Source organism: Mustelus asterias, chromosome 22 (assembly GCF_964213995.1).
Source record: "Mustelus asterias chromosome 22, sMusAst1.hap1.1, whole genome shotgun sequence".
Classification (NCBI taxonomy): Eukaryota; Metazoa; Chordata; class Chondrichthyes; order Carcharhiniformes; family Triakidae; genus Mustelus; species Mustelus asterias.
The window spans coordinates 14,987,626-15,008,767 of NC_135822.1; the positions used below are offsets into that span (position 1 = coordinate 14,987,626).

Here is a 21,142-nt window from a genome sequence, read left to right on the forward strand (position 1 = left end):
TAAAACAGAGAGAGAGAGACTTCTGTTCAGCTTGCTATCCCTGTTAAAGTCCAACTGCAGCTCCGAACTGAAAATGAAACAAACTCATTGGGGGAAAAAAAACCTGTCCAAAACACGTGACTGTCCTCCTGGCAATGCAAGATCGTAAAACTAATCCCAGAGTAAACACAAACAACCCTATTTCAACCTCTTAAGTAGCAATAAAAGGACTCATTTTAGTCAGCCCAATAACAATGACATAATTGAAGCTATGAGCTAAGAAACCACTGAAGCTGAGAGAGCTGCAGGAATCATGTTTTTTTTAAAAACCTTAAAGGTACACTAACATCACAGTTACTCTTGCTTAGGAATGATTTTAACAAATAGATGTTTGTACTTCTGTTTAAAAAAAAAGTGATGTCACCAAAAGGCTACTAAATAACAGTGGTTGTGAGAAAAAACAAGTCTTCCCAACAGACAGTAAAGCAAGAGTCCCAATCCAACACCCTTCTGCCCTATTAAACATCTCCCTGCCTTCATACTCATCTCGAAGGAGGGCACTAAATTCCAACATTGCCAGCTTCAGACCGCATTTAACCATGACATTGAGTCCCGAAGCCTGCAGAAAAAATCCAGCAAATGGGTCAAAACTTGGGATTGAATGTTAGGAATGGGTTAACAGTCACCTACTTAAGTTCTAAATTGGATGTTAATCATTTAATACAAGTCACTGGGATATATAAAGAGGTTACAGGTGGCACTGGGTGTTGGGGAGAATTATATGTGGAGTTGAATCAAAGAAATAAAAGTAGTTTATGAAGAAGCAGAACTCATGTCTCCTTTACTGAACTGCAACTGAGAGGCTCAAATATTGAACAGGACACTAAGGTTGTAGATTGTCTTGTTCAGTCTGAATGGTCAGATAGAGGAATAGTGATAAGAGAATGGATGTTATGACAGAGGCCAGAGATGACAGTTTCAGTCTTCTTGATGTTTAGTTAGAGGAAGCTACATTTCTTTGATGACAGGAGTCTGACAGCACAAGAGGAATGATGAGCTTGAGAGAAGTGGTAGACCCCCACATCTGCAGACTAGGTTAATAGAAATATGTAAATGAGGGGACCAAGGATGTATCGTTGGGTTACCACAGTAAGAAGTCCCACAACACCAGGTTAAAGTCCAACAGGTTTATTTGGTAGCAAAAGCCACTAGCTTTCGGAGCCCTACTCCTTCGTCAGGTAAGTGGGAGTTCTGTTCACAAACAGGGCATGTAAAGACACACAATTTACAAAATAATGGTTGGAATGCGAGTCTTTACAGGTAATCAAGCCTTAAAGATACAGACAATGTGAGTAGAAAGAGGGTTAAGCACAGGTTAAAGAGGTGTGTATTGTCTCCAGCCACGACAGTTAGTGACAATTTGCAAGCCCAAGCACGTCGTGGGGGTTACAGATAGTGTGACATGAACCCAAGATCCTGGTCGACGGGGATGGGCATTCAGCCTCTGACCTTCGGGTAAGCATTCTCCAAGGTGGCCTTCACGACATATGACAACGCAGAGTCGCTGAGCAGAGACTGATAGCCAAGTTTCGCACACATGAGGACGGCCTCAATCGGGATCTTGGGTTCATGTCACACTATCTGTAACCCCCATGACTTGCCTGGGCTTGCAAATTCTCACCAACTGTCCTGGCTGGAGACAATACACATCTCTTTAACCTGTGCTTAACCCTCTCTCCACTCACATTGTCTGTACCCTTAAGACTTGATTACCTGTAAAGTCTCGCATTCCAACCATTATTTTGTAAATTGAGTTAGTGTCTTTATATGCCCTGTTTGTGAACAGAACTCCCACTTACCTGACGAAGGAGCAGCGCTCCGAAAGCTAGTGGCTTTTGCTACCAAATAAACCTGTTGGACTTTAACCTGGTGCTGTGAGACTTCTTACTGTGCTTACCCCAGTCCCCATCGCCACATCGTTGGGTTACTCCAGAGATGACAGCATGGGGATGAGAAGAGAAGTCCTGACTAAAATCAGAAAGGTAGGACCCAAATTTTGTAAGGCCAGTCCCACAGAGCTGGATAATGGAGGAGGATGATAGTGTGATTAAGCATATTGAAGATTGCAAAGAGGTGAAGTAGGATAATGCACCATGGTCACAGATAAAATGTTGTCACTTTGGCTGTTTTTCTGCTGAGGGAGGGGCAGATTCCTGAACGGAGGGATTCTGTGATCATGATGGCACAGTGGTTAACATTGTTGCCTCACAGCGTCTGGGACCCAGGTTCAATTCTAGCCTTAGGTAACTCTGAGGAATTTGCATGTTCTGTGTGGGTTTCTTCGGGGTGCTCTGGTTTCCTCCCACAGTCCAAAGATGTGCAGGTTAGGTGATCTGGCTGTGCCAAATTGCCCCTTAGTGTCCCAAAATATGTGGGTTAACGGAATTAGGGGGTAAATGTATGGGGTTACAGGAATAGGGTGCGGGGTGGGCCTGGGTAGGGTGCTCTGACAATTGGTGCAGTCTCGAAAGGTTGAATGGTCTCCTCCTGCACTGTAGGGATTCTATGAGATATAGAAGGAAGAAAGATCTTTGAAATAGATTAGAGATACGTGACTGGTAAGGGATGCGAGGAACTCATTGAAAGTGGCCACAACACTGATCAACTGGCTGTGAATTTGAATAAGAGATTATATGGATGGTGCGATTTGATTTATTATTATTGTCACATGTATTGATATACAGTGAAAAGTATTGTTTCTCACACCCTATACAGACAAAGCATATGGTACACAAAGAAGGAAAGGGGAGAGTGCAGAATGTAGTGTTATTCATAGCTAAGGTGTAGAAAAAGATCACTTAATACGAGGTAGGTCCATTCAAAAGTCTGATGGTAGGAGGGAAGAAGCTGTTTTTGAGTCGGTTGGTACATGTCCTCAGACTTTTGTATTTTTTTCCCGATGGCAGCTTTTATGGAGATTATTGTCATCGCACCAGTTCACCAGATTCTCTATTTCTTTCCTGTACACTGTCTCATAATTTGAGATCCGACCCACTGCAGTGGTGCCATTAGCAAACTTGAAAATCGAGTTAGAGGGGAATTTGGTCACGCAGTCTTAGGTGTATTAGGAGTATAGTAAGGGGCTGAGGACACAGCCATGGGGGGGCACCAATGTTGAGGATGATCGTGGAGGAGATGTTGTTGCCGATCCTTACAGATTGCAGTCTGTGGGTTAGGAAGTTCAGGGTCCAGTCGCAGAGGGAGGAGTCGAGCCCCAGGCCACGGAATTTGGAAATGAGTTTTGTAGGAATAATGGTGTTGAAGGCTGAGCTGTAGTCGATAAATAGGAGTCTGACATGGGTGTGTTTGTTATCTAGGTGTTCCAGGGTTGAGTGTAGGGCCAGGGAGATGGCATTCGCTGTGGACCTGTTGCGGCGGTAGGCAAACTGTACTGGATCCAGGCAATCTGGGAGGCCGGAGTTGATCCATGCCATGACTAACCTTTTGAAGGACTTCATGATGATGGATGTCAGAGCCACCGGATGATAGTCATTAAGGCACACCGCCTGACTTTTCTTTGGTATTGGGATGATGGTGGTCGTCTTGAAGCAGATAGGTACCTCAGATTGTTGTAAAAAGTGGTTGAAGATGTCTGCGAATACCCCTGCCAGCTGGTCCGCACAGGATCTGAGTGCTCATCTGGGTACCCCATCTGGGCCAGTTGCTTTCCGTGGGTTGACCTTCGAGAAGGCTGCTCTGACATCACATCAATGGTGACCTCGGGTACAGAGTCTTCCAGGGTGGAGGGCGTGCTCTCGCTGCCCTCTTGCTCAAAACAGGAATAGAATTCATTGAGCTCACCAGGGAGGGGTGCATTGGTGCTGGCGATTTTACATGCCTTCATCTTGTATGTCTTGCAGACCTTGCCATAGTATTTGGGGGTCCGTGTGGCTAACCTGGGACTCTAGCTTGGTCCGCTACTGTCTTTTGGCATCTTTGATGGATCTCCTTAGATCATATCTGGCTTTCTTGTATAGGACAGGGTCACCTGACTTTAACGCCTCAGACAGCACAAAGGCAACGATTTCATAGGAGAGGACAAGGGGAGCCGAGATGAAGTTGAAGCTATTAAAAATGAAGTCATTCAGGATCTCACGGGTAGAAGCTCGGATGGAGCTTGGGAGAAGGAGAGGTAGGAGAAGGATGAGGATTTTAAATGAAAAGTGAGACTGATGGAATGAGGTTGGATGCTGGAAGGACAGCTGATGTGAATGTGTGATAAAAGCTAGAGGTTTGAGCAGCATTACTGATGTAAGTAGATGTGTTGGCTTCAGTAAGGAGCAAAGTGTTACTGCTCAAGTTTTGGTTAAATCTGGGATGTCAGTACAATTATTCACAATAAAGTTGCAAGTGTAGGGGCTTGTTCATGAGTAAGCAGACGTTCTAGAAGGAAGTGGAGGATGGACATTGATCGCCCTTTAATTACAATATGACAAACATACGTGGACAGTTTTCGTAGTAAATGTTAACATAGGAACTTAAAGGGGAAAAAAAGGCAGTAAAGTGTGTGCAGAAATAATATATGGATATATTTACATCATAGTTTCCTATTTGAAGTGGTTGAATCATTGGCAAAACAAGTGCAGTCTGGAGGATTAGCCACGTGGGCCCTGTGTTAACCGATTTTGTTTCCATGAGTGAATTAAGCAGGTGACTTGTGAATGGCACAGGTGCAAGTGAGTTGAGGGCTGTTTCAGTGGAAAGAAAAAATCTATAATGCAGATCAGCAAATTATAAATAATCCTGTTTATCTATTCAAGTGCATTCTTCCATAGTTTTAAACTGCTGTTTTGATTTAGGATTTTGAATTAACTTGAATGGGGCTTTTGATCAGCATGGCGGCTAATTCTACTCCATACAGATGCAAGCTGTCTCTCTCTTCTCTCCAGAGATAGTTTGCTATCTTGTAAATTTCTTAATCGTGAGGGGAAGGTTGTTATAATTAGCCACTGTATCCTGAAGTAGAAAGGAAAAAAAATCAGAAGTTCCCATTCTTGATTGCCATCCTACAATTCCTCTTGGAAATGAATGGGTAGAATTGAATGCTCTCCCCCACGATACATTTGGTGGTCGAGTTCATTTAATCAGAGTGGTAGGTGGGGATCCCACTGCCTTCCTAACTGAGCTGATTAAGTCCGAGGTGGGAAGGCTCATGGATGTCCAGTTAATGCCCACTAAAGTGCCTCATCCTGCAACCAGTCTATGCCCAGGTGGGGGACTTGCCATGTAGGAAGTCCAAAAAGAAAACCCTGTTGGAGTTGCTTTACAGACTTTTGGGGTGGGGTTGTGGGTTCCCCTGTGCCTGATCGAGAGAACGGCATTGGGAAAGGGGGGGCCTACTAAGAGCCTGCCCCCACCCCCAACTTTGCTGTTGACTCCGTTCCGCCCATGACCACATTGTGATACTGCCATCACACACCTGGGCCCCTCAGAGATCCTGGGTCTCAGGTCAGTGCAGCAGCCACCATTCTCCCGGTGGCACTGCCAAACAATGCCCAGAGGCCGGCACCTCTGAGGGGTGAGACTTTTGGCTGGGATTCTTGATCCTGGGGAATGCCTGTCAGCGCCCAGTTAAGTATCTGAAAGCAGGTGATGCAGGACTCTCCAGTTGGTACACAAGATCCCCATCACCTCCATTAATTACCACCCAATGTGTGTGGACATTGTGTGAGGACAGAATCGGATCTTGTTGTGATGCCCACTCTGTCTATGAATGTCCAATTCACTATCAAAGGTCACACATGATGAATGTACCGGCCAGAAGGACCTCACAAAATAGAAGTATGATGTATTCGATCACAACATATACCAGTGTTTTCCAAACCTTTCCAGCTACTGAACCCTTTTGACCTCCCAAGAGTACTGATAGAACCTGAAGAAATATTCATATTATATTGAAGAATTAAATCACAAAAATATTATGTAATAGGTACAGACATACAAAAACAAACTGAGAGAAGTATTTTCTATTCCTTATAAGTATACATTCCTAATGATTACAAAGTTCTCGTATTGAAAAATACGAAAATCTTAACTTTTGTTTCTCATTTTTAATGGGAGAAGTGATGCTGTTTCTCGGAGTGCTACTGGAGAGCCGGATTTTCATATCAGACACATGTATGTACATACACAACGCACACTCAAACGCACCCAGAAGACGCACACTCACCGCACTCTCATGCTCAACTTTCTCTCTCACACGCCTCGGCCCCGGCCTCTGCTCCCCGTCCATTCTTTATGTATGAGTGTTAGCAGTTATCTTACTAAGTACCAATCACAGCAAGCCAGATCTAATTCTCACCCAAAGATCATGCACATACAAGCTAGACCATTGCATAATATGAACAAGAACATTGGATTATTTCAGTCTGATTCTTCAGTACAGAGGCCCAGATACCAAATCTGGTATCTGGCCTGTTGTGTCTGTGCTGGTTCTCTGCAAGGACAATTCACCTCATGCCAGTGATGTAAGATATCTGATAAGTGAACATCAACAATTGTATACTGAATGTTACCAAGCTGCTTTATTGCTGTTTTTTTGCTGGCATCACGTTAATTTTCAAGAGTTTGTTTTATGATAATCATTCAAGGGATGTGGGCATCACAGACAAGATGAATATTTATTGCATCTTCCTAATTGCCTTGGGAAAGGTGGTGGCGAATTAAAATGGGGTCATGTTGGAAAATTGTTTATGAAGCACTGCCTTAGTCAAAGTCATACAGTACTGACGAGGCCCTTAGGCCCTTCGAGTCTGCATTGACAAAACTACACTAAATCTACATTAATCCTACTTTCCAGCATTTAGCCCATAGCTTTGAATGTTATGACATTTCAAGTGCTCGTCCACTTACTTTTTAAAGGCTGTGAAGTTCCCTGCCTCTCTACTCTCCCAAGCAGCGCATTCCAGACTCCTACCATCCTCTGGGTGAAGACAGTTTTCCTCAAGTCCACTGCAAACCTCCTGTCCTTCACCTTAAAATTATGCCCCTCATTACTGACCCTTCAACAAAAAAAACCGCTGCTTCCTATCCATCTTGTCCATCCCCCTTGTAATCTTATACCCACAACCAGGTCCCCACTCAATCTTCTCTGCTCTGAAGAAAACAACCAAGTCTATCCAGCCCCACTTCGTAGTTCAAATGCTCCAACCTAGGCAACATTGTGATGAATCTACCCTGCATCCTCCCCAGTGCAATCACATCATTCCTATAATATTCCTTTCTGGGGTAGCACAATGGTTGGCACTGTTGCCTCACAGTGCCAGGGACCCAGGTTTGTTTTCAGCTTTATGTGACTGTGTAGAGTTCTCCGTGGCTGTGTGGGTTTCCTCCAGGTGCTCCAGTGGAGTGGTCGAAGGTAGTCGAGGGAGTAAGGGGTAGTTAGCAGGAGTTGAAAGATTAGTTAGGGCATGGGATGGGTGTCGGGGGAGCAGTAGTCAATGTCAACATTTGGGAAAATTATCCAGGCAGATTCGGAGACTTTTGTGGATGGTCCTAGGGAGCAGGGGAATTGTCCATTGGAAGTTGAAACTTCCAACGCAATTCCCACATAATTCAGCATGAGTACTTCCACAGGATCCTGGCAGGCACCTCTAGTCATACGTCCAGTCTCTGACAGTCCAGGGACTGGAAGATTTTGGCCAATGTTTTACCCATTTAAAGTCTAATGTTTCCACATATTTGAAATGACCTAGAAACATTTGCCTTTCATTATAGATGATAAAAATTGCTATAATCACATGTTTCCTTGTCATAAAACATTTTCAGACTTATTTTTCTTCAGCCACTAGTTCTCAGACCATTTTGTCACTGACCACTCATTCTTACAAATATAGCATTCCTCTGAGGATTGATTCCAGGATAGACTTGTTCTTTGTATCTTCTTACAACACCAAATACTCGGGTTATTGATGTAGCTATTAATGCAGCAAAATAAATGAGCTGAATGGCCTTTTTGTAAATTCCTGTCTTTTTGTTATACAAGGTAAGTCGGATAAGAGTCACATCTATGTAGCAAGGTATTTGAGATTTAGTTGTTTTAACAAAACCTTCAGTTTCTTGTAACAAATTTCACACTTCCAAATATGAAATGAGATTTTGTACTTGGGATGTCTCACCATCAGCACACTTTTATAGAAATCCAATAACTATCATTAACACTTATTTAAACTTTTTAAATGTTTAGTTTAGAAAGTGCTGAATCTTGAGAGTTGAAGACACTTGCTTCAGAAGTTAACATCAGATTCCAAAAGTACTTATTCAGCACTTTATTGAAAGAATGGTTGAACCATCCAGATCTAGAAGGTCCCTGATTACTTTTCCCCCTGGTGTGTACTAGATTAACAACTTGGCACAGATGATCAACAATAGTTGGCTTTGGACCCCTTCATTAGGAAAGAGAAACTAAGCCAGAGTTCTCACTCTTGATCATTATCCAGTAATTCAGACAGAAAAATAATCTTAAAAGGGACTGTGGGCCACTTGATAAAGGATAAAGCCAGGAAAGAAAGATGTCGAGCTTGATTTTCAAACTCCGAGTTAGATGAGGTGATGGTCTAGTGGTATTGTCGCTCAACTATTCATCCAGAAACCCAGATAATGTTCTGGGGACCAGAGTTTGAATCCCGCCACGGCAGATGGTGGAATTTGAATTCAATAAAAAATATCTGGAATTAAGAGTCTACTGATGGCCATGAAACCATTATCGATTGTCAGAAAAACCCATCTGGTTCACTAATGTTCCTTAGGGAAGGAAATCTGCCATCCTTACCCAGTCTGGCCTACATGTGACTCGAGCCACAGCAATGTGGTTGACTCTCAACTGCCCTCTGAAATGGCCTAGCAAGCCATTCAGTTGTATCAATCGCGACAAAGCCTCAATAAAGAAATGAAACCGGACGGACCACCTGACATCGACCAAGGCACCGGAAAAGACAACGGCAAAAGAAACAACCCTGTCGACTCTGCAAGTTCTCCTTACTAACATCTGGGGGCTCGTGCCAAAATTGGGAGAGCTGTCTCACAGACTAGTCAAGCAACAGCCTGACATAGTCATTCTCATGTTATCATATCTTACAGATAACACCCCAAACACCACCATACCATCCCTGGTTATGTCCTGTCCCACTGGCAGGACAGACCTAGCAAAGGTGGCGGCACAGTGGTATATGGGAGGGAGGGAGTTGCCCTGGGAGGCCTTAACATCGACTCCGGATCCCATGAAGTCTCATGGCTTCAGGTTAAACATGGACAAGGAAACCCCTGACTGGTTACCACATATCATCCTCCTTTGGCTGATGAACAACACTTGGAGGAAGCACTGATAGTGGCATGGGCGCAAAATGTACTCTGGGTGGGGGAATTTCAATGTCCATCACCAAGAGTGGCTCGGCAACAGCACTATTGATCGAGCTGGTCGGGTCCTAAAGGATATAACTGCTAGACTGGGTCTGCAGCAGGTGGTGAAGAAACAAACAAGAGGAAATAACATACTTGACCTCATGCTTATCAGTCTGCTGACTGCAGATGCATCTGTCCATGACAGTATAGGTAAGAGTGACCACTGCACAGTCCTTCTGGAGACGAAGTCCCACCTTCACGTTGAGAATGACCTCCATCATGTTGTGTGATACTACCATCACGCTAAATGGGACAGACTTCAAACCGATCTAGCAACTCAAGACTGGGCTTCCATGAGGCGCTGTGGGCCATCAACATCAATGGAACTATACTCCAGCACAATCTGCAACCTCATAGCCCGACATACCCCCATCTCAACCATTACCATCAAGCCAGGGGATCAACCCTGGTTCAATAGAGATTGCAGGAGGGCATGCCAGGAACAGTACCAGGCATTCGTGCAAATGAAGTGTCAACCTGGTGAAGCTACCAAACAGGACTATTTGCATGCCAAATGGCAAAAACAGCAAGTGACAGAACTAAGCAATCCCACAACAAATGGATCAAATCAAAGCTCTGCAGTCCTTCCACATCCAGTCGTGAATGGTGGTGGACAATTAAACAACTCACTAGAGGAGGAGGCTCCACAAATATCCCCATCTTCAATGATGGAGGAGCCCAGCACACCAGTGCAAAAGATAAGGTTGAAGTATTCGCAGCAATCTTCAGCCAGAAGTGCCAAGTGGATGATCTCGGCCTCCTCCAATGGTCCCCAGATGCCAGTCTCCAGCCAATTCAATTCACTCCACGTGATATCAAGAAATGGTTGGAGGCACTGGATACTGCAAAGTCAATGGGCCTTGATAACATTCTGGCAATAGTATTGAAGACTTGTGCTCCAGAACTTGCCACTCCCCTTGCCAGTACAGTAACAACACTGGCATCTACCCAACAATGTGGAAAATTGCCCAGGTATGTCCTGTACACAAAAAGCAGGACAAATCCAACCCAGCCAGTTACTGCCCAATCAGTCTACTCTCGATCATCAGTAAAGTGATGGAAAGGTGCTATCAAGCAGCACCTGCTCAGTGATGCTCAGTTTAGGTTTCGCCAGGGTCACTCAGCTCCTGACCTCATTACAGCCTTGGTTCAAACATGGACAAAAGAGCTGAATTCCAGAGATGAGGTGAGAGTGACAGCCCTTGACCTCAAGGCTCCATTCAACCCAATTGTGGCATCAAGGAACCTTAATGAAACTGAAATCAATGGGTATCAGGGGGAAAACTCTCTGTTGGTTTTAGTCATTCCTGGCACATAGGAAGATGGTTATGGTTGTGGAGGGTCTGTCATCTCAGCTCCAGGGCATCTCTGCAGGAGTTCCTCGGGGTAGTGTCCTAGGCCCAACAATCTTCAGCTGCTTCATCAATGACCTTCCCTCCGTCATTAGGTCAGAAGCGGGGATGTTCGCCAATGATTGCACAATGTTCAGCACCATTCGCAATTCCTCAGATACTGAAGCAGTCCTGTTCAAATGCAATAAGATCTGGACAATATCCAAGCTTGGGCTGACAAGTGGCAAGTAACATTCGCGCCACACAAATGCCAAGCAATGACTGTCACCAATAAGAGATACTCGAACCACTGCCCCTTGATATTCAATGGTGTAACCATTACTGAATCCCCCACTGTCAACGTCCTTGGAGTTACCATTGACCAGAAACTCAACTGGACTCACCGCATAAACACAGTGGCTACAAGAGCAGGTCAGAGGCTAGGAATACTGCGGCGAGTAACTCATCTCCTGACTCCCCAAAGCCTATCCACCATCTACAAGGCACAAGTCAGGAGTGTGATGGAATACTCCCCACTTGCCTGGATGGGTACAGCTCCAATAACACTCAAGAAGCTTGGCACAAAGCAGCCCACTTGATTGGTACCACATCTACAAACATTCAATCCCTCCACCACCGAAGCTCAGTAGCAGCAGTGTGTACTATCTACAAGATGCACTGCAGCAATTCACCAAAGATTCTTAGACAGCACCTTCCAAACCCACGACCACTCTCATTTGGAAGGACAAGGGCAGCAGATAAATGGGAACACCACCACCTGCAAGTTCCCCTCCAAACCACTCACCATCCTGACTTGGAAATATATTGCTGTTCCTTCACAATCGCTGGGTCAAAATCCTGGAATTCCCTCCCTAACGGCATTGTGGGTCAACCCACAGAACATGGGCTGCAGCGATTCAAGAAGGCAGCTTCTCAAGGGCAACTAGAGATGGGCAATAAATGCTGGCCAGCCAGCGACGCCCATGTCCCACAAACAAACAAAAAAAAACAACAGAAAATGCTAGCAAATCTCAGCAGGTCTGACAGCATCTGAGAAGATAAAGCTAACATTTCAAATCTGGCTGATCCATCAGAGATGATCGCAGGCTGGGTAGCAATTAGCATCAAGAGCAAAGATTCGGGAGCAGATAATCAGTCACATTCTCACTTCTAAACATGGGGTTCTCATGGTTGAACTGTCATTTTGAAACACTGATATTAAATGCCTAAGCTCACACATGAAATATTGCCAATTCAGCAAGTTAATGGAGGCTGCCAATATCTGCAATCATACCTCAGCAAAATAATGAAGTCTGCCAATAGCTGTGGGACCATATCCCATCAATATAATGGAGATTGCCAGTACCGCTGGGACCATGCTCCAGCAGGCGCTAAAGAAGGAGAGAAAAAATGTTTCACTAGTGGGACATATTCCTTCATTACAGATTTCCTTATTTTTAGTGCTAGCGATTTGGTAAGATGAGGGAAGATAACATAATATTGTGGAAGTTTTGTATATGAAGACTGAAAGCTCAACGATTTAAGGAATACTACATATCACTTCAGGGGGTTGGTTAGCTCAGTTGGCTGGACGGCTGCTTTGTGAGACAGAGAGATTTCAGAAACCAAGATTCACACAGAACACGTTGCTTGAGCAGCTTGAATACAATTCTCCCAGTTTAAGTTTCACATTAAATCCTTGTATGCACATTCCTGAGCTAGCTAAAAATGCTACAATCATTCGAAAGAACTGGAGAAGCGCAGCCAGCAGGAGCAGCACAATATCCTTATTTACATTTTTATATGCTGTTTCCAAAAAAAAAATCATGTTTCAATAATAGCGCAAATAAATCTGTATCTTCAATATTTTCGTTCCATCTATTTCCTTTGCTCCCCCACACAGGCAATATAATTAAATGTTAAATTGCAGGACCCAATCCTGGATCCAATTTTTAATCTAGACAATGTTCAGCATGCTGACTCCCTCAATGTTTCTCCTTCCCACCCCGGGTAGTATCATTTGTCAAAATATTGATAATTTTTGACAGCTATTTAAATTATGGGCACAAATATATGGTAATTTTAAAAGGATCATATTTTACATTCATAGCTAACATTTCTGGGCTGGAGTAATGGATGTGGTGAATACCAAGCTCTAAATTTTCCTGTAATTGATTGTCAAAGTATTTTGTCACAACACCAATATTCCAAAATAGTTTCATGTCATAGGACTTTAAAATGTGAATCTAGCAACATAACTATGAGAATAATAAATACAAAATAAGGTTATTTTTTCTTTTAGTTACATATAGATGCCAATTCTCTGTTTAAAATGCTGACCCTTGCGGGGGTTTAGTTCCAAGTGTTCTGACAGCCATTTGGTACCCTGCCCAAATGGCTATTATTGCATGTAAGAGCCTGGATGATTCCCTGTCAGCAGGCTATCCAATTCTGGAGGGCAATTGCTCCAAACCTGATCCTGTTCCTTTCTAGTCTCCATGGATGTGGACTTTACATCAAAAATCACAGGCTGGCAATGAAAAGCAGGATGCCCAGTTAGCTCTTTGTTCCCCCCACCCCTCAACTAAGCATATGGACACTAGTCTCCCAATTAGTGCCTGGCTGCAAAAAGCTAAATCAGCAAAGATTGTAAATTGAATACTGGTAGTTGCACACAAGAATAAGTACGTCACTTGGGATTTTGACCATGGAAGGTTGCGGCACAGAAGAAGATCATATGGCTACTTTGTCTGCCACTGTGGTGGCTCTTTAAAAATTCCAAACTAATCCTACACCTCTACTATCCCCACATAACCCTGAAGTTCTTTGAGGCGGTAACAAGGAAGTTAGATAAAGGAGAAGCAGTGGACATGATTTATTTAGATTTCCAGAAGGCCTTTGACAAGGTGCCGCATAGGAGACTGTTAAATAAGTTAAGTGCCCATGGTATTAAGGGTGAAATGGATAGAGGATTAGCTGACTAGCAAAAGGCAGAGAGTGGGGATAAAGGGGTCTTTTTCAGGATGGCAGCCAGTGACTAGTGGTGTGCCTCGGGTCAGTGCTGGGACCTCAACTTTTAACAATATACATTAACGATTTGGAGGAAGGAACTGAATGCACTGTTGCTAAGTTTGCAGATGATACAAAGCTATGTAGAGGGGCAGATAGTATTGAGGAAGCGATGGGCTGCAGTAGGACTTGGGCAGGATAGGAGAGGGGGCAAAGAAGTGGCAGATGGAATACAATGTGGAAAAGTGAGAGGTTATGCACTTTGGAAGGAGGAATGGAGGCATAGACTATTTTCTAAATGGGAAAATGCTTAGAAAATCAGAAACACAACGGGACTTGGGAATCATTGTTCAAAATTCTCTTAAGGTTAACATGCAGGTTCAGTCGGCAGTTAGGAAGGCAAATACAATGTTGCCATTCATGTCGAGAGGGCTAGAATACAAGAGCAAGGATATACTTCTGAGGCTGTATAAGACTCTGGTCAGACCCTATTTGGAGTATTGTGAGTTTTGAGCCCCATATTTAAGGAAGGACGTACTGGCCTTGGAAAGGGGCCAGAGGAGGTTCACAAGAATGATCCCTGGAATGAAGAGCTTGTCGTATGAGGAACACTTGAGGACTCTGGGTCTGTACTCGTTGGAGTTTAGAAGGATAAGGGGGGGGGATCTAACTGAAACTTACAGGATACTGCGAGGCCTGGATAGAATGGACATGGAGAGGATGTTTCTACTAGTAGGAAAAACTAGAACCAGAGGGCACAACCTCAGGCTAAAGGGACGATCCTTTAAAACAGAGATGAGGAGGAATTTCTTCAGCCAGAGAGTGGTGAATCTGTGGAACTCTTTGTAGCAGAAGGCTGTGGAGGCCAGGTCATTGAGTATCTTTAAGACGGAGATAGATAGGTTCTTGATTAATAAGGGGGTCAGGGGTTATGGGGAAAGGGCAGAATGGGGATGAGAAAAATATCAGCCATAATTGAATGGCAGAGCAGACTCGATGGGCCGAGTGGCCTAATTCTCCTCCTATATCTTATGCTCTAAAGATATACCGTAACTGCTTAAGCATTAGCATAAGCATTACGTTGTTATCAGTTTGAATGTTCAGTAATATTGTAGCAAAAATTGCATCTAGCGCGACGTTAACCCCACACACAATAGGAAGTGATTTAGTGCTCCAAAGCACTGGGGTGTATCCAGCCTACACTGACTCAGCACCCTTGAGGGTATTTGGGCTCTCGACACCATGTATCTTTGCCATTTATATGAAGGAATTGCTACTAAATAAAAGCATTGTACTTGCCTTTGGACTTGATTGTCTGGAAAACCAAGATGGCTAGCATTTGGGAGGTCCACTTTATTGATCATTCCTTTGTGCTGACAGCTGATTTGTAAACTTAAATTTTTTAATGAAATGTTATTAGCCAACACCAGTTATGTAAACATTGGCTCAAGTATCTAAAATTCAGTGTCAAGCTTCATTAGGTCCCTATTAGTAGAACTTATTCTTTGGGGTGTACATTCATTACTGCAATCTGAAAAATATTGGAGATGCAAGTCTTGCATCTCCAATTTATCTTGCTGCTTACCATGCTGCCTTGGGGTCCATGGGAGTTGCTATCTGCCTAGAGAGGAATTAACCCTGTTTTTATTAATCACCAATAGCCAACTAGTGATTATCCTCTTTCAGGAGGGAGATAAACCAGGTCTCTTCGGTTCATGTTGGCTCCAAGATAACACATCTGATGATGAGAGATTGACAGTAGATTTGCTAATGTTATACCTGAGCCAGAGTAGCTTGATAATTCTTCAGAATGGAGTTAATGATTGACAAGCTAGCTTTGGTGCATTGCTGGAAGCACCAAATAACCTTACAAACTAATGTCTTTGGTCCAAGCTTTGTAAACAACAAAAATGGCAGAGTGTCCTCTACATGGTTTTAGCTGGTTAAACTTCAATATTATCTTGCACAGGAGCGTCCTGAAACTTTGGTTCTTTCCGGCCTGTGTCCAAATCTCTGGGCTTGGGAAAACGAAAGACGAGAATGTGCAATCCATATTAAGCGAGCAATAGATATTTATATGGATAGCACACTTTGTTGTTTTGAAAACAAATAGCTTCTCTTGCAGATAATGAAGAAAACATTTACAATTTATTCTACGTTTAAGAAAAGTAAAATTGATATATTTAAAATAACAATACTTTGTTTAGCTGCAGAATAAGCACATAAATTTCTTTTGAAAATGTAACTACAATTATGCAGCAATTGTGATACTATTTTTCAATTTTACATCACATCTTCCATGTTCACAATTTGTTTTGTTTATGCTGATGGGAAATGAGTAGAATGTTCATGTTGGGGGGGCCGCGGGGAGGATGAAACTTATAATTCATGTGGTGGGTACAGAAGAGTGTCAGAATTAATTCTGGGGGAGGGAGATCCAAGGTATATTCCTACAGGAATGAAACAAGTCATAAGTTGCATTAGCAAAGGGCTTGGAGCATGTTAGCTGACATTTAGCATATTCTTTTTGGGGTGAAGGGCAAGGCTGGTAGAAATAAGGAACCCTGGATATTGAGGCCCTTGTCAAGAAGAAGGAGGCACATGACACGCCTAGGCAGCTGGGATCGAGTGGATCCCTTGAAGAATATAGAGGATGTAGGAGTAGAGTTAAGAGAGAAATCAGGAGGGCAAAAAGGGGACATGAGATTGCTTTGGCAGATAAGGCAAGGAGAATCCAAAGAATTTCTACAAATACATAAAGGGCAAAAGAGTAACAAGGGAGAGAGTAGAGCCTCTTAAGGATCAACAAGGTCATCTATGTGCGGATCCACAAGAGACGGAGAGATCCTAAATGAATATTTCTTATCGGTATTTACTGTCGAGAAAGGCATGGATGCTAGGGAACTTGGGGAAATAAACAGTGATGTCTTGAGGACTGTGCATATTACAGAGAAGGAGGTGCTGGAAGTCTTAAAGCTCATCAAGGTAGATAAATCTCCAGGACCTGATGAAGTGTATCCCAGAGCGTTGTGGGAGGCTAGGGAGGAAATTGCGGGTTCCCGAGCAGAGCTACTTGAATCATCAACAGCAACAGGTGAGGTGCCTGAAGATTAGAGGGTGGCAAATATTGTGCCTTTGTTAAAGATGGGCTGCAGAAAAAAGCCTGAGAACCACAGGCCAGTGAGCCTAACATCTGTAGTGGGTAAATTGTTAGAAGGTATTCTGAGACACAGGATCTACAAGCATTTAGAGAGGCATGGACTGATTAGGGACAGTCAGCATGACTTTGTGAGTGGAAAATCATGTCTCACACGTTTGATTGAGTTTTTTGAAGGGGTAACCAAGAAGGTGGATGAGGACAGTGCAGTTGATGTTGTCTACGTGGACTTTAGCAAGGCCTTTGACAGGGTTCCACATGGTAGGTTGTTGCATAAGGTTAAATCTCGCGTGATCCAGGATGAGGCAGCCAAATGGATACAAAATTGGCTTGATGACAGAATGATGTGGAGATGCCGGCGTTGGACTGGGGTCAACACAGTAAGAAGATAGAGGATGGTTGTAGAGAGTTGTTTTTCAAACTGGAAGCCTGTGACCAGCGATGTGCCTCAGGATTCAGTGCTAGGTCCACTGTTTCGTCATTTATATTAATGATTTGGATGAGAATTTAGGAGACTTGTTTAGTAAGTTTGCAGATGACATCAAGATTGGTGGCATAGTGAATAATGAAGATGGTTATCTAGGATTGCAACTGGATCATGATCAATTGGGCCAGTGGGCTGATGAGTGGCAGATGGAGTTTAATTTGGATAAATGCGAGGTGATGCATTTTGGTAGTTCGAACCAGGGCAGGACTTACTCAGTTAATGGTAGGGCATTGGGAAAAGTTATAGAACAGAGATCAGGTTCATGGCTCCTTGAAAGTGGAGTCACAGGTGGACAGAGTGGCGAAGAAGGCATTCGGCATGCTTAGTTTCATTGATCAGAATGTTGAATATAGGAGTTTTGAGACATCTTGTTGAAATGTACAAAACATTGGTAAGGCCACACTTGGAATACTGCGTAGAGTTCTGGTCACCCTATTATGGAAAGGATATTATTGAACTAGAAAGAGTACAGGAAAGATTTACTAGGATGTTAGTGGGACTTGATGGTTTGAGTTATAAGGAGAGGCAGGATAGACTGGGACTTTTTTCCCCGCAACGTAGGAGATTTAGGGTGATCTTATAGAGGTGTATAAAATAATGAGGAGCATAGATCAGCTAGATCATCAACATCTTTTCCCAAAGGTAGGGGAGTCTAAAACTAAAGAGCATAGGTTTAAGGTGAGAGGGGAAAGATACAAAACAGTCCAGAGGGGCAATTTTTTCACACACAGGGTGGTGAGTGTCTGGAACAAGCTGCCAGAGGGTACAAAGAACAATACAGCACAGGAACAGGCCCTTCGGCCCTCCAAGCCCGCGCCGCTCCCCGGTCCAGGATTGAATCCTGAATCCAGGATCCCCGCCCAATTTTCCAGCCTATCTACATACTAATATCCTATCCCCGAGCTGTCCCTCACAGCTATGATGCTTTGTTCATCACAACCTATTAACTCACCCCTACCCCCCCATTCCAGACCATGTGATCTCCAGGGAGAGGCGAAAACCCAGAGTGAAAACCCCAGGGCCAATATGGGGGGAAAAAAATCTGGGAAATTCCTCTCCGACCCCCTGAGGCGATCGAAACGAGTCCAGGAGATCACACTGGCCCTGATCGGAAAATGCTTCCCAACCCTATTCATTTCCACTTCCACGAACACCATATGAATTCCCTGCCCCCGAGACAGGTTCCCAACTATCCGCAGTCTCGCTCTGTACTGGCACCAGCAAGATGATCATAGAATGAAGCCTTGAAACGAGAAACAAAGAACAATTAGCCCGCGCCGCTCCCTGGTCCAAGCTAGACCACTCTTGTATCCCTCCATTCCCACTCCGTTCATATAGCTGTCTAGATAAGTCTTAAACATTCCCAGTGTGTCCGCCTCCACCACCTTGCCCGGCAACACATTCCAGGCCCCCACGACCCTCTGTGTAAAATATGTCCTTCTGATATCTGTGTTAAACCTCCCCCCCTTCACCTTGAACCTATGACCCCTCGTGAACGTCACCACCGACCCGGGGAAAAGCTTCCCACCGTTCACCCTATCTATGCCTTTCATAATTTTATACACCTCTATTAAGTCTCCCCTCATCCTCCGTCTTTCCAAGGAGAACAACCCCAGTTTCCCCAATCTCTCCTCATAACCAAGCCCCTCCATACCAGGCAACATCCTGGTAAACCTCCTCTGTACTCTCTCCAAAGCCTCCACGTCCTTCTGGTAGTGTGGCGACCAGAACTGGACGCAGTATTCCAAATGCGGCCGAACCAACGTTCTATACATCTGCAACATCAGACCCCAACTTTTATACTCTATGCCCCGTCCTATAAAGGCAAGCATGCCATATGCCTTCTTCACCACCTTCTCCACCTGTGACGTCACCTTCAAAGATCTGTGGACTTGCACACCCAGGTCCCTCTGCGTCTCTACACCCTTTATGGTTCTTCCATTTATCGTGTAGCTCCTCCCTACATTGTTCCCACCAAAATGCATCACTTCGCATTTATCAGGATTGAACTCCATCTGCCATTTCTTTGCCCAAATTTCCAGCCTATCTATATCCTTCTGTAGCCTCTGACAATGTTCCTCACTATCTGCAAGTCCTGCCAGTTTTGTGTCGTCCGCAAACTTACTGATCACCCCAGTTACTCCTTCTTCCAGATCATTTATATAAATCACAAAAAGCAGAGGTCCCAATACAGAGCCCTGCGGTACACCACTAGTCACAGGCCTCCAGCCGGAAAAAGACCCTTCCACTACCACCCTCTGTCTTCTATGACCAAGCCAGTTCTCCACCCATCTAGCCACCTCCCCCTTTATCCCATGAGATCCAACCTTTTTCACTAGCCTACCATGAGGGACTTTGTCAAACGCTTTACTAAAGTCCATATAGACAACATCCACGGCCCTTCCTTCGTCAACCATTTTGGTCACTTCTTCAAAAAACACCACCAGGTTAGTGAGGCATGACCTCCCTCTCACAAAACCATGCTGACTATCGTTAATGAGTTTATTCCTTTCTAAATGCGCATACATCCTATCTCTAAGAATCTTCTCCAACAACTTCCCCACCACGGACGTCAAGCTCACCGGCCTATAATTACCCGGGTTATCCTTCCTACCCTTCTTAAATAACGGGACCACATTGGCTATCCTCCAATCCTCTGGGACCTCACCTGCGTCCAGTGACAAGACAAAGATTTGCATCAGAGGCCCAACGATTTCACCTCTCGTCTCCCTGAGCAGCCTTGGATAGATTCCATCAGGCCCTGGGGATTTGTCAGTCTTTATATTCTCTAACAAACCTAACACTTCCTCCTTTGTAATGGAGATTTTCTCCAACGGTTCAACACTCCCCTCAGAGACACTCCCAGTCAACACATCCCTCTCCTTTGTGAATACCGACGCAAAGTATTCATTTAGGATCTCCCCTATTTCTTTGGGCTCCAAGCATAAGCCCCCACTATTGTCCCTGAGAGGTCCGATTTTTTCCCTAACAACCCTTTTGTTCCTAACGTATGAATAAAATGCCTTGGGATTCTCCTTAATCCTGTCTGCCAAGAACATTTCGTGACCCCTTTTTGCTCTTCTAATTCCCCGTTTGAGTACTTTCCTACTTTTTGTACTCCTCCAGAGCTCCCTCCGTTTTTAGCTGCTTGGACCTAACATACGCCTCTCTTTTCTTTTTGACCAGTCCCTCAATTTCCCTGGTTATCCACGGTTCTCTAATCCTACCCTTCCTATCCTTTTTTACAGGCACATGCTTGTCCTGTAGCCCTAACAGCCGTTCCTTAAAAGACTGCCACATACCAGATGTGGATTTACCCTCAAACAGCCTCTCCCAATCAAGTGCTGCCAATTTCTGCCTGATCCCACTAAAGTTAGCCTTCCCCCAATCCAACACCTTACCCTTGGGACACCACACATCCTTTTCCATCACTATCCTAAAGCTAACAGAATTGTGGTCACTATTTGCCACATGTTCCCCTACCAAAACTTTGAAGACCTGACCGGGCTCATTCCCAGTACCAGGTCCAGTATAGCCCCCTCTCTAGTCGGGCTGTCTACATATTGTTCCAACGAACCCTCCTGTACACATTTTACAAATTCCTCCCCATCCAGAGTCCCTGCCCTCAGCGATTTCCAGTCTATACCAGGGAAATTGAAATTTCCCACTACAACAACCCTATTTTTCCTGCACCTATCCAGTATCTCCTGACATATCCAT

The 21,142-nt window shown here is 44.1% G+C and overlaps 2 protein-coding genes across 3 annotated transcripts in view; one reads left to right on the plus strand and one right to left on the minus strand.

Moving 5' to 3' along the window:
- The window catches only part of prkcz (protein kinase C, zeta), a 466,471-nt gene that overhangs the window by 410,731 nt on the left and 34,598 nt on the right, over positions 1–21,142 (plus strand). The gene's annotated exons all lie outside the window — the stretch shown is intronic.
- Positions 1–21,142, minus strand: part of LOC144509860 (uncharacterized) — an 85,659-nt gene that overhangs the window by 167 nt on the left and 64,350 nt on the right. The gene's annotated exons all lie outside the window — the stretch shown is intronic.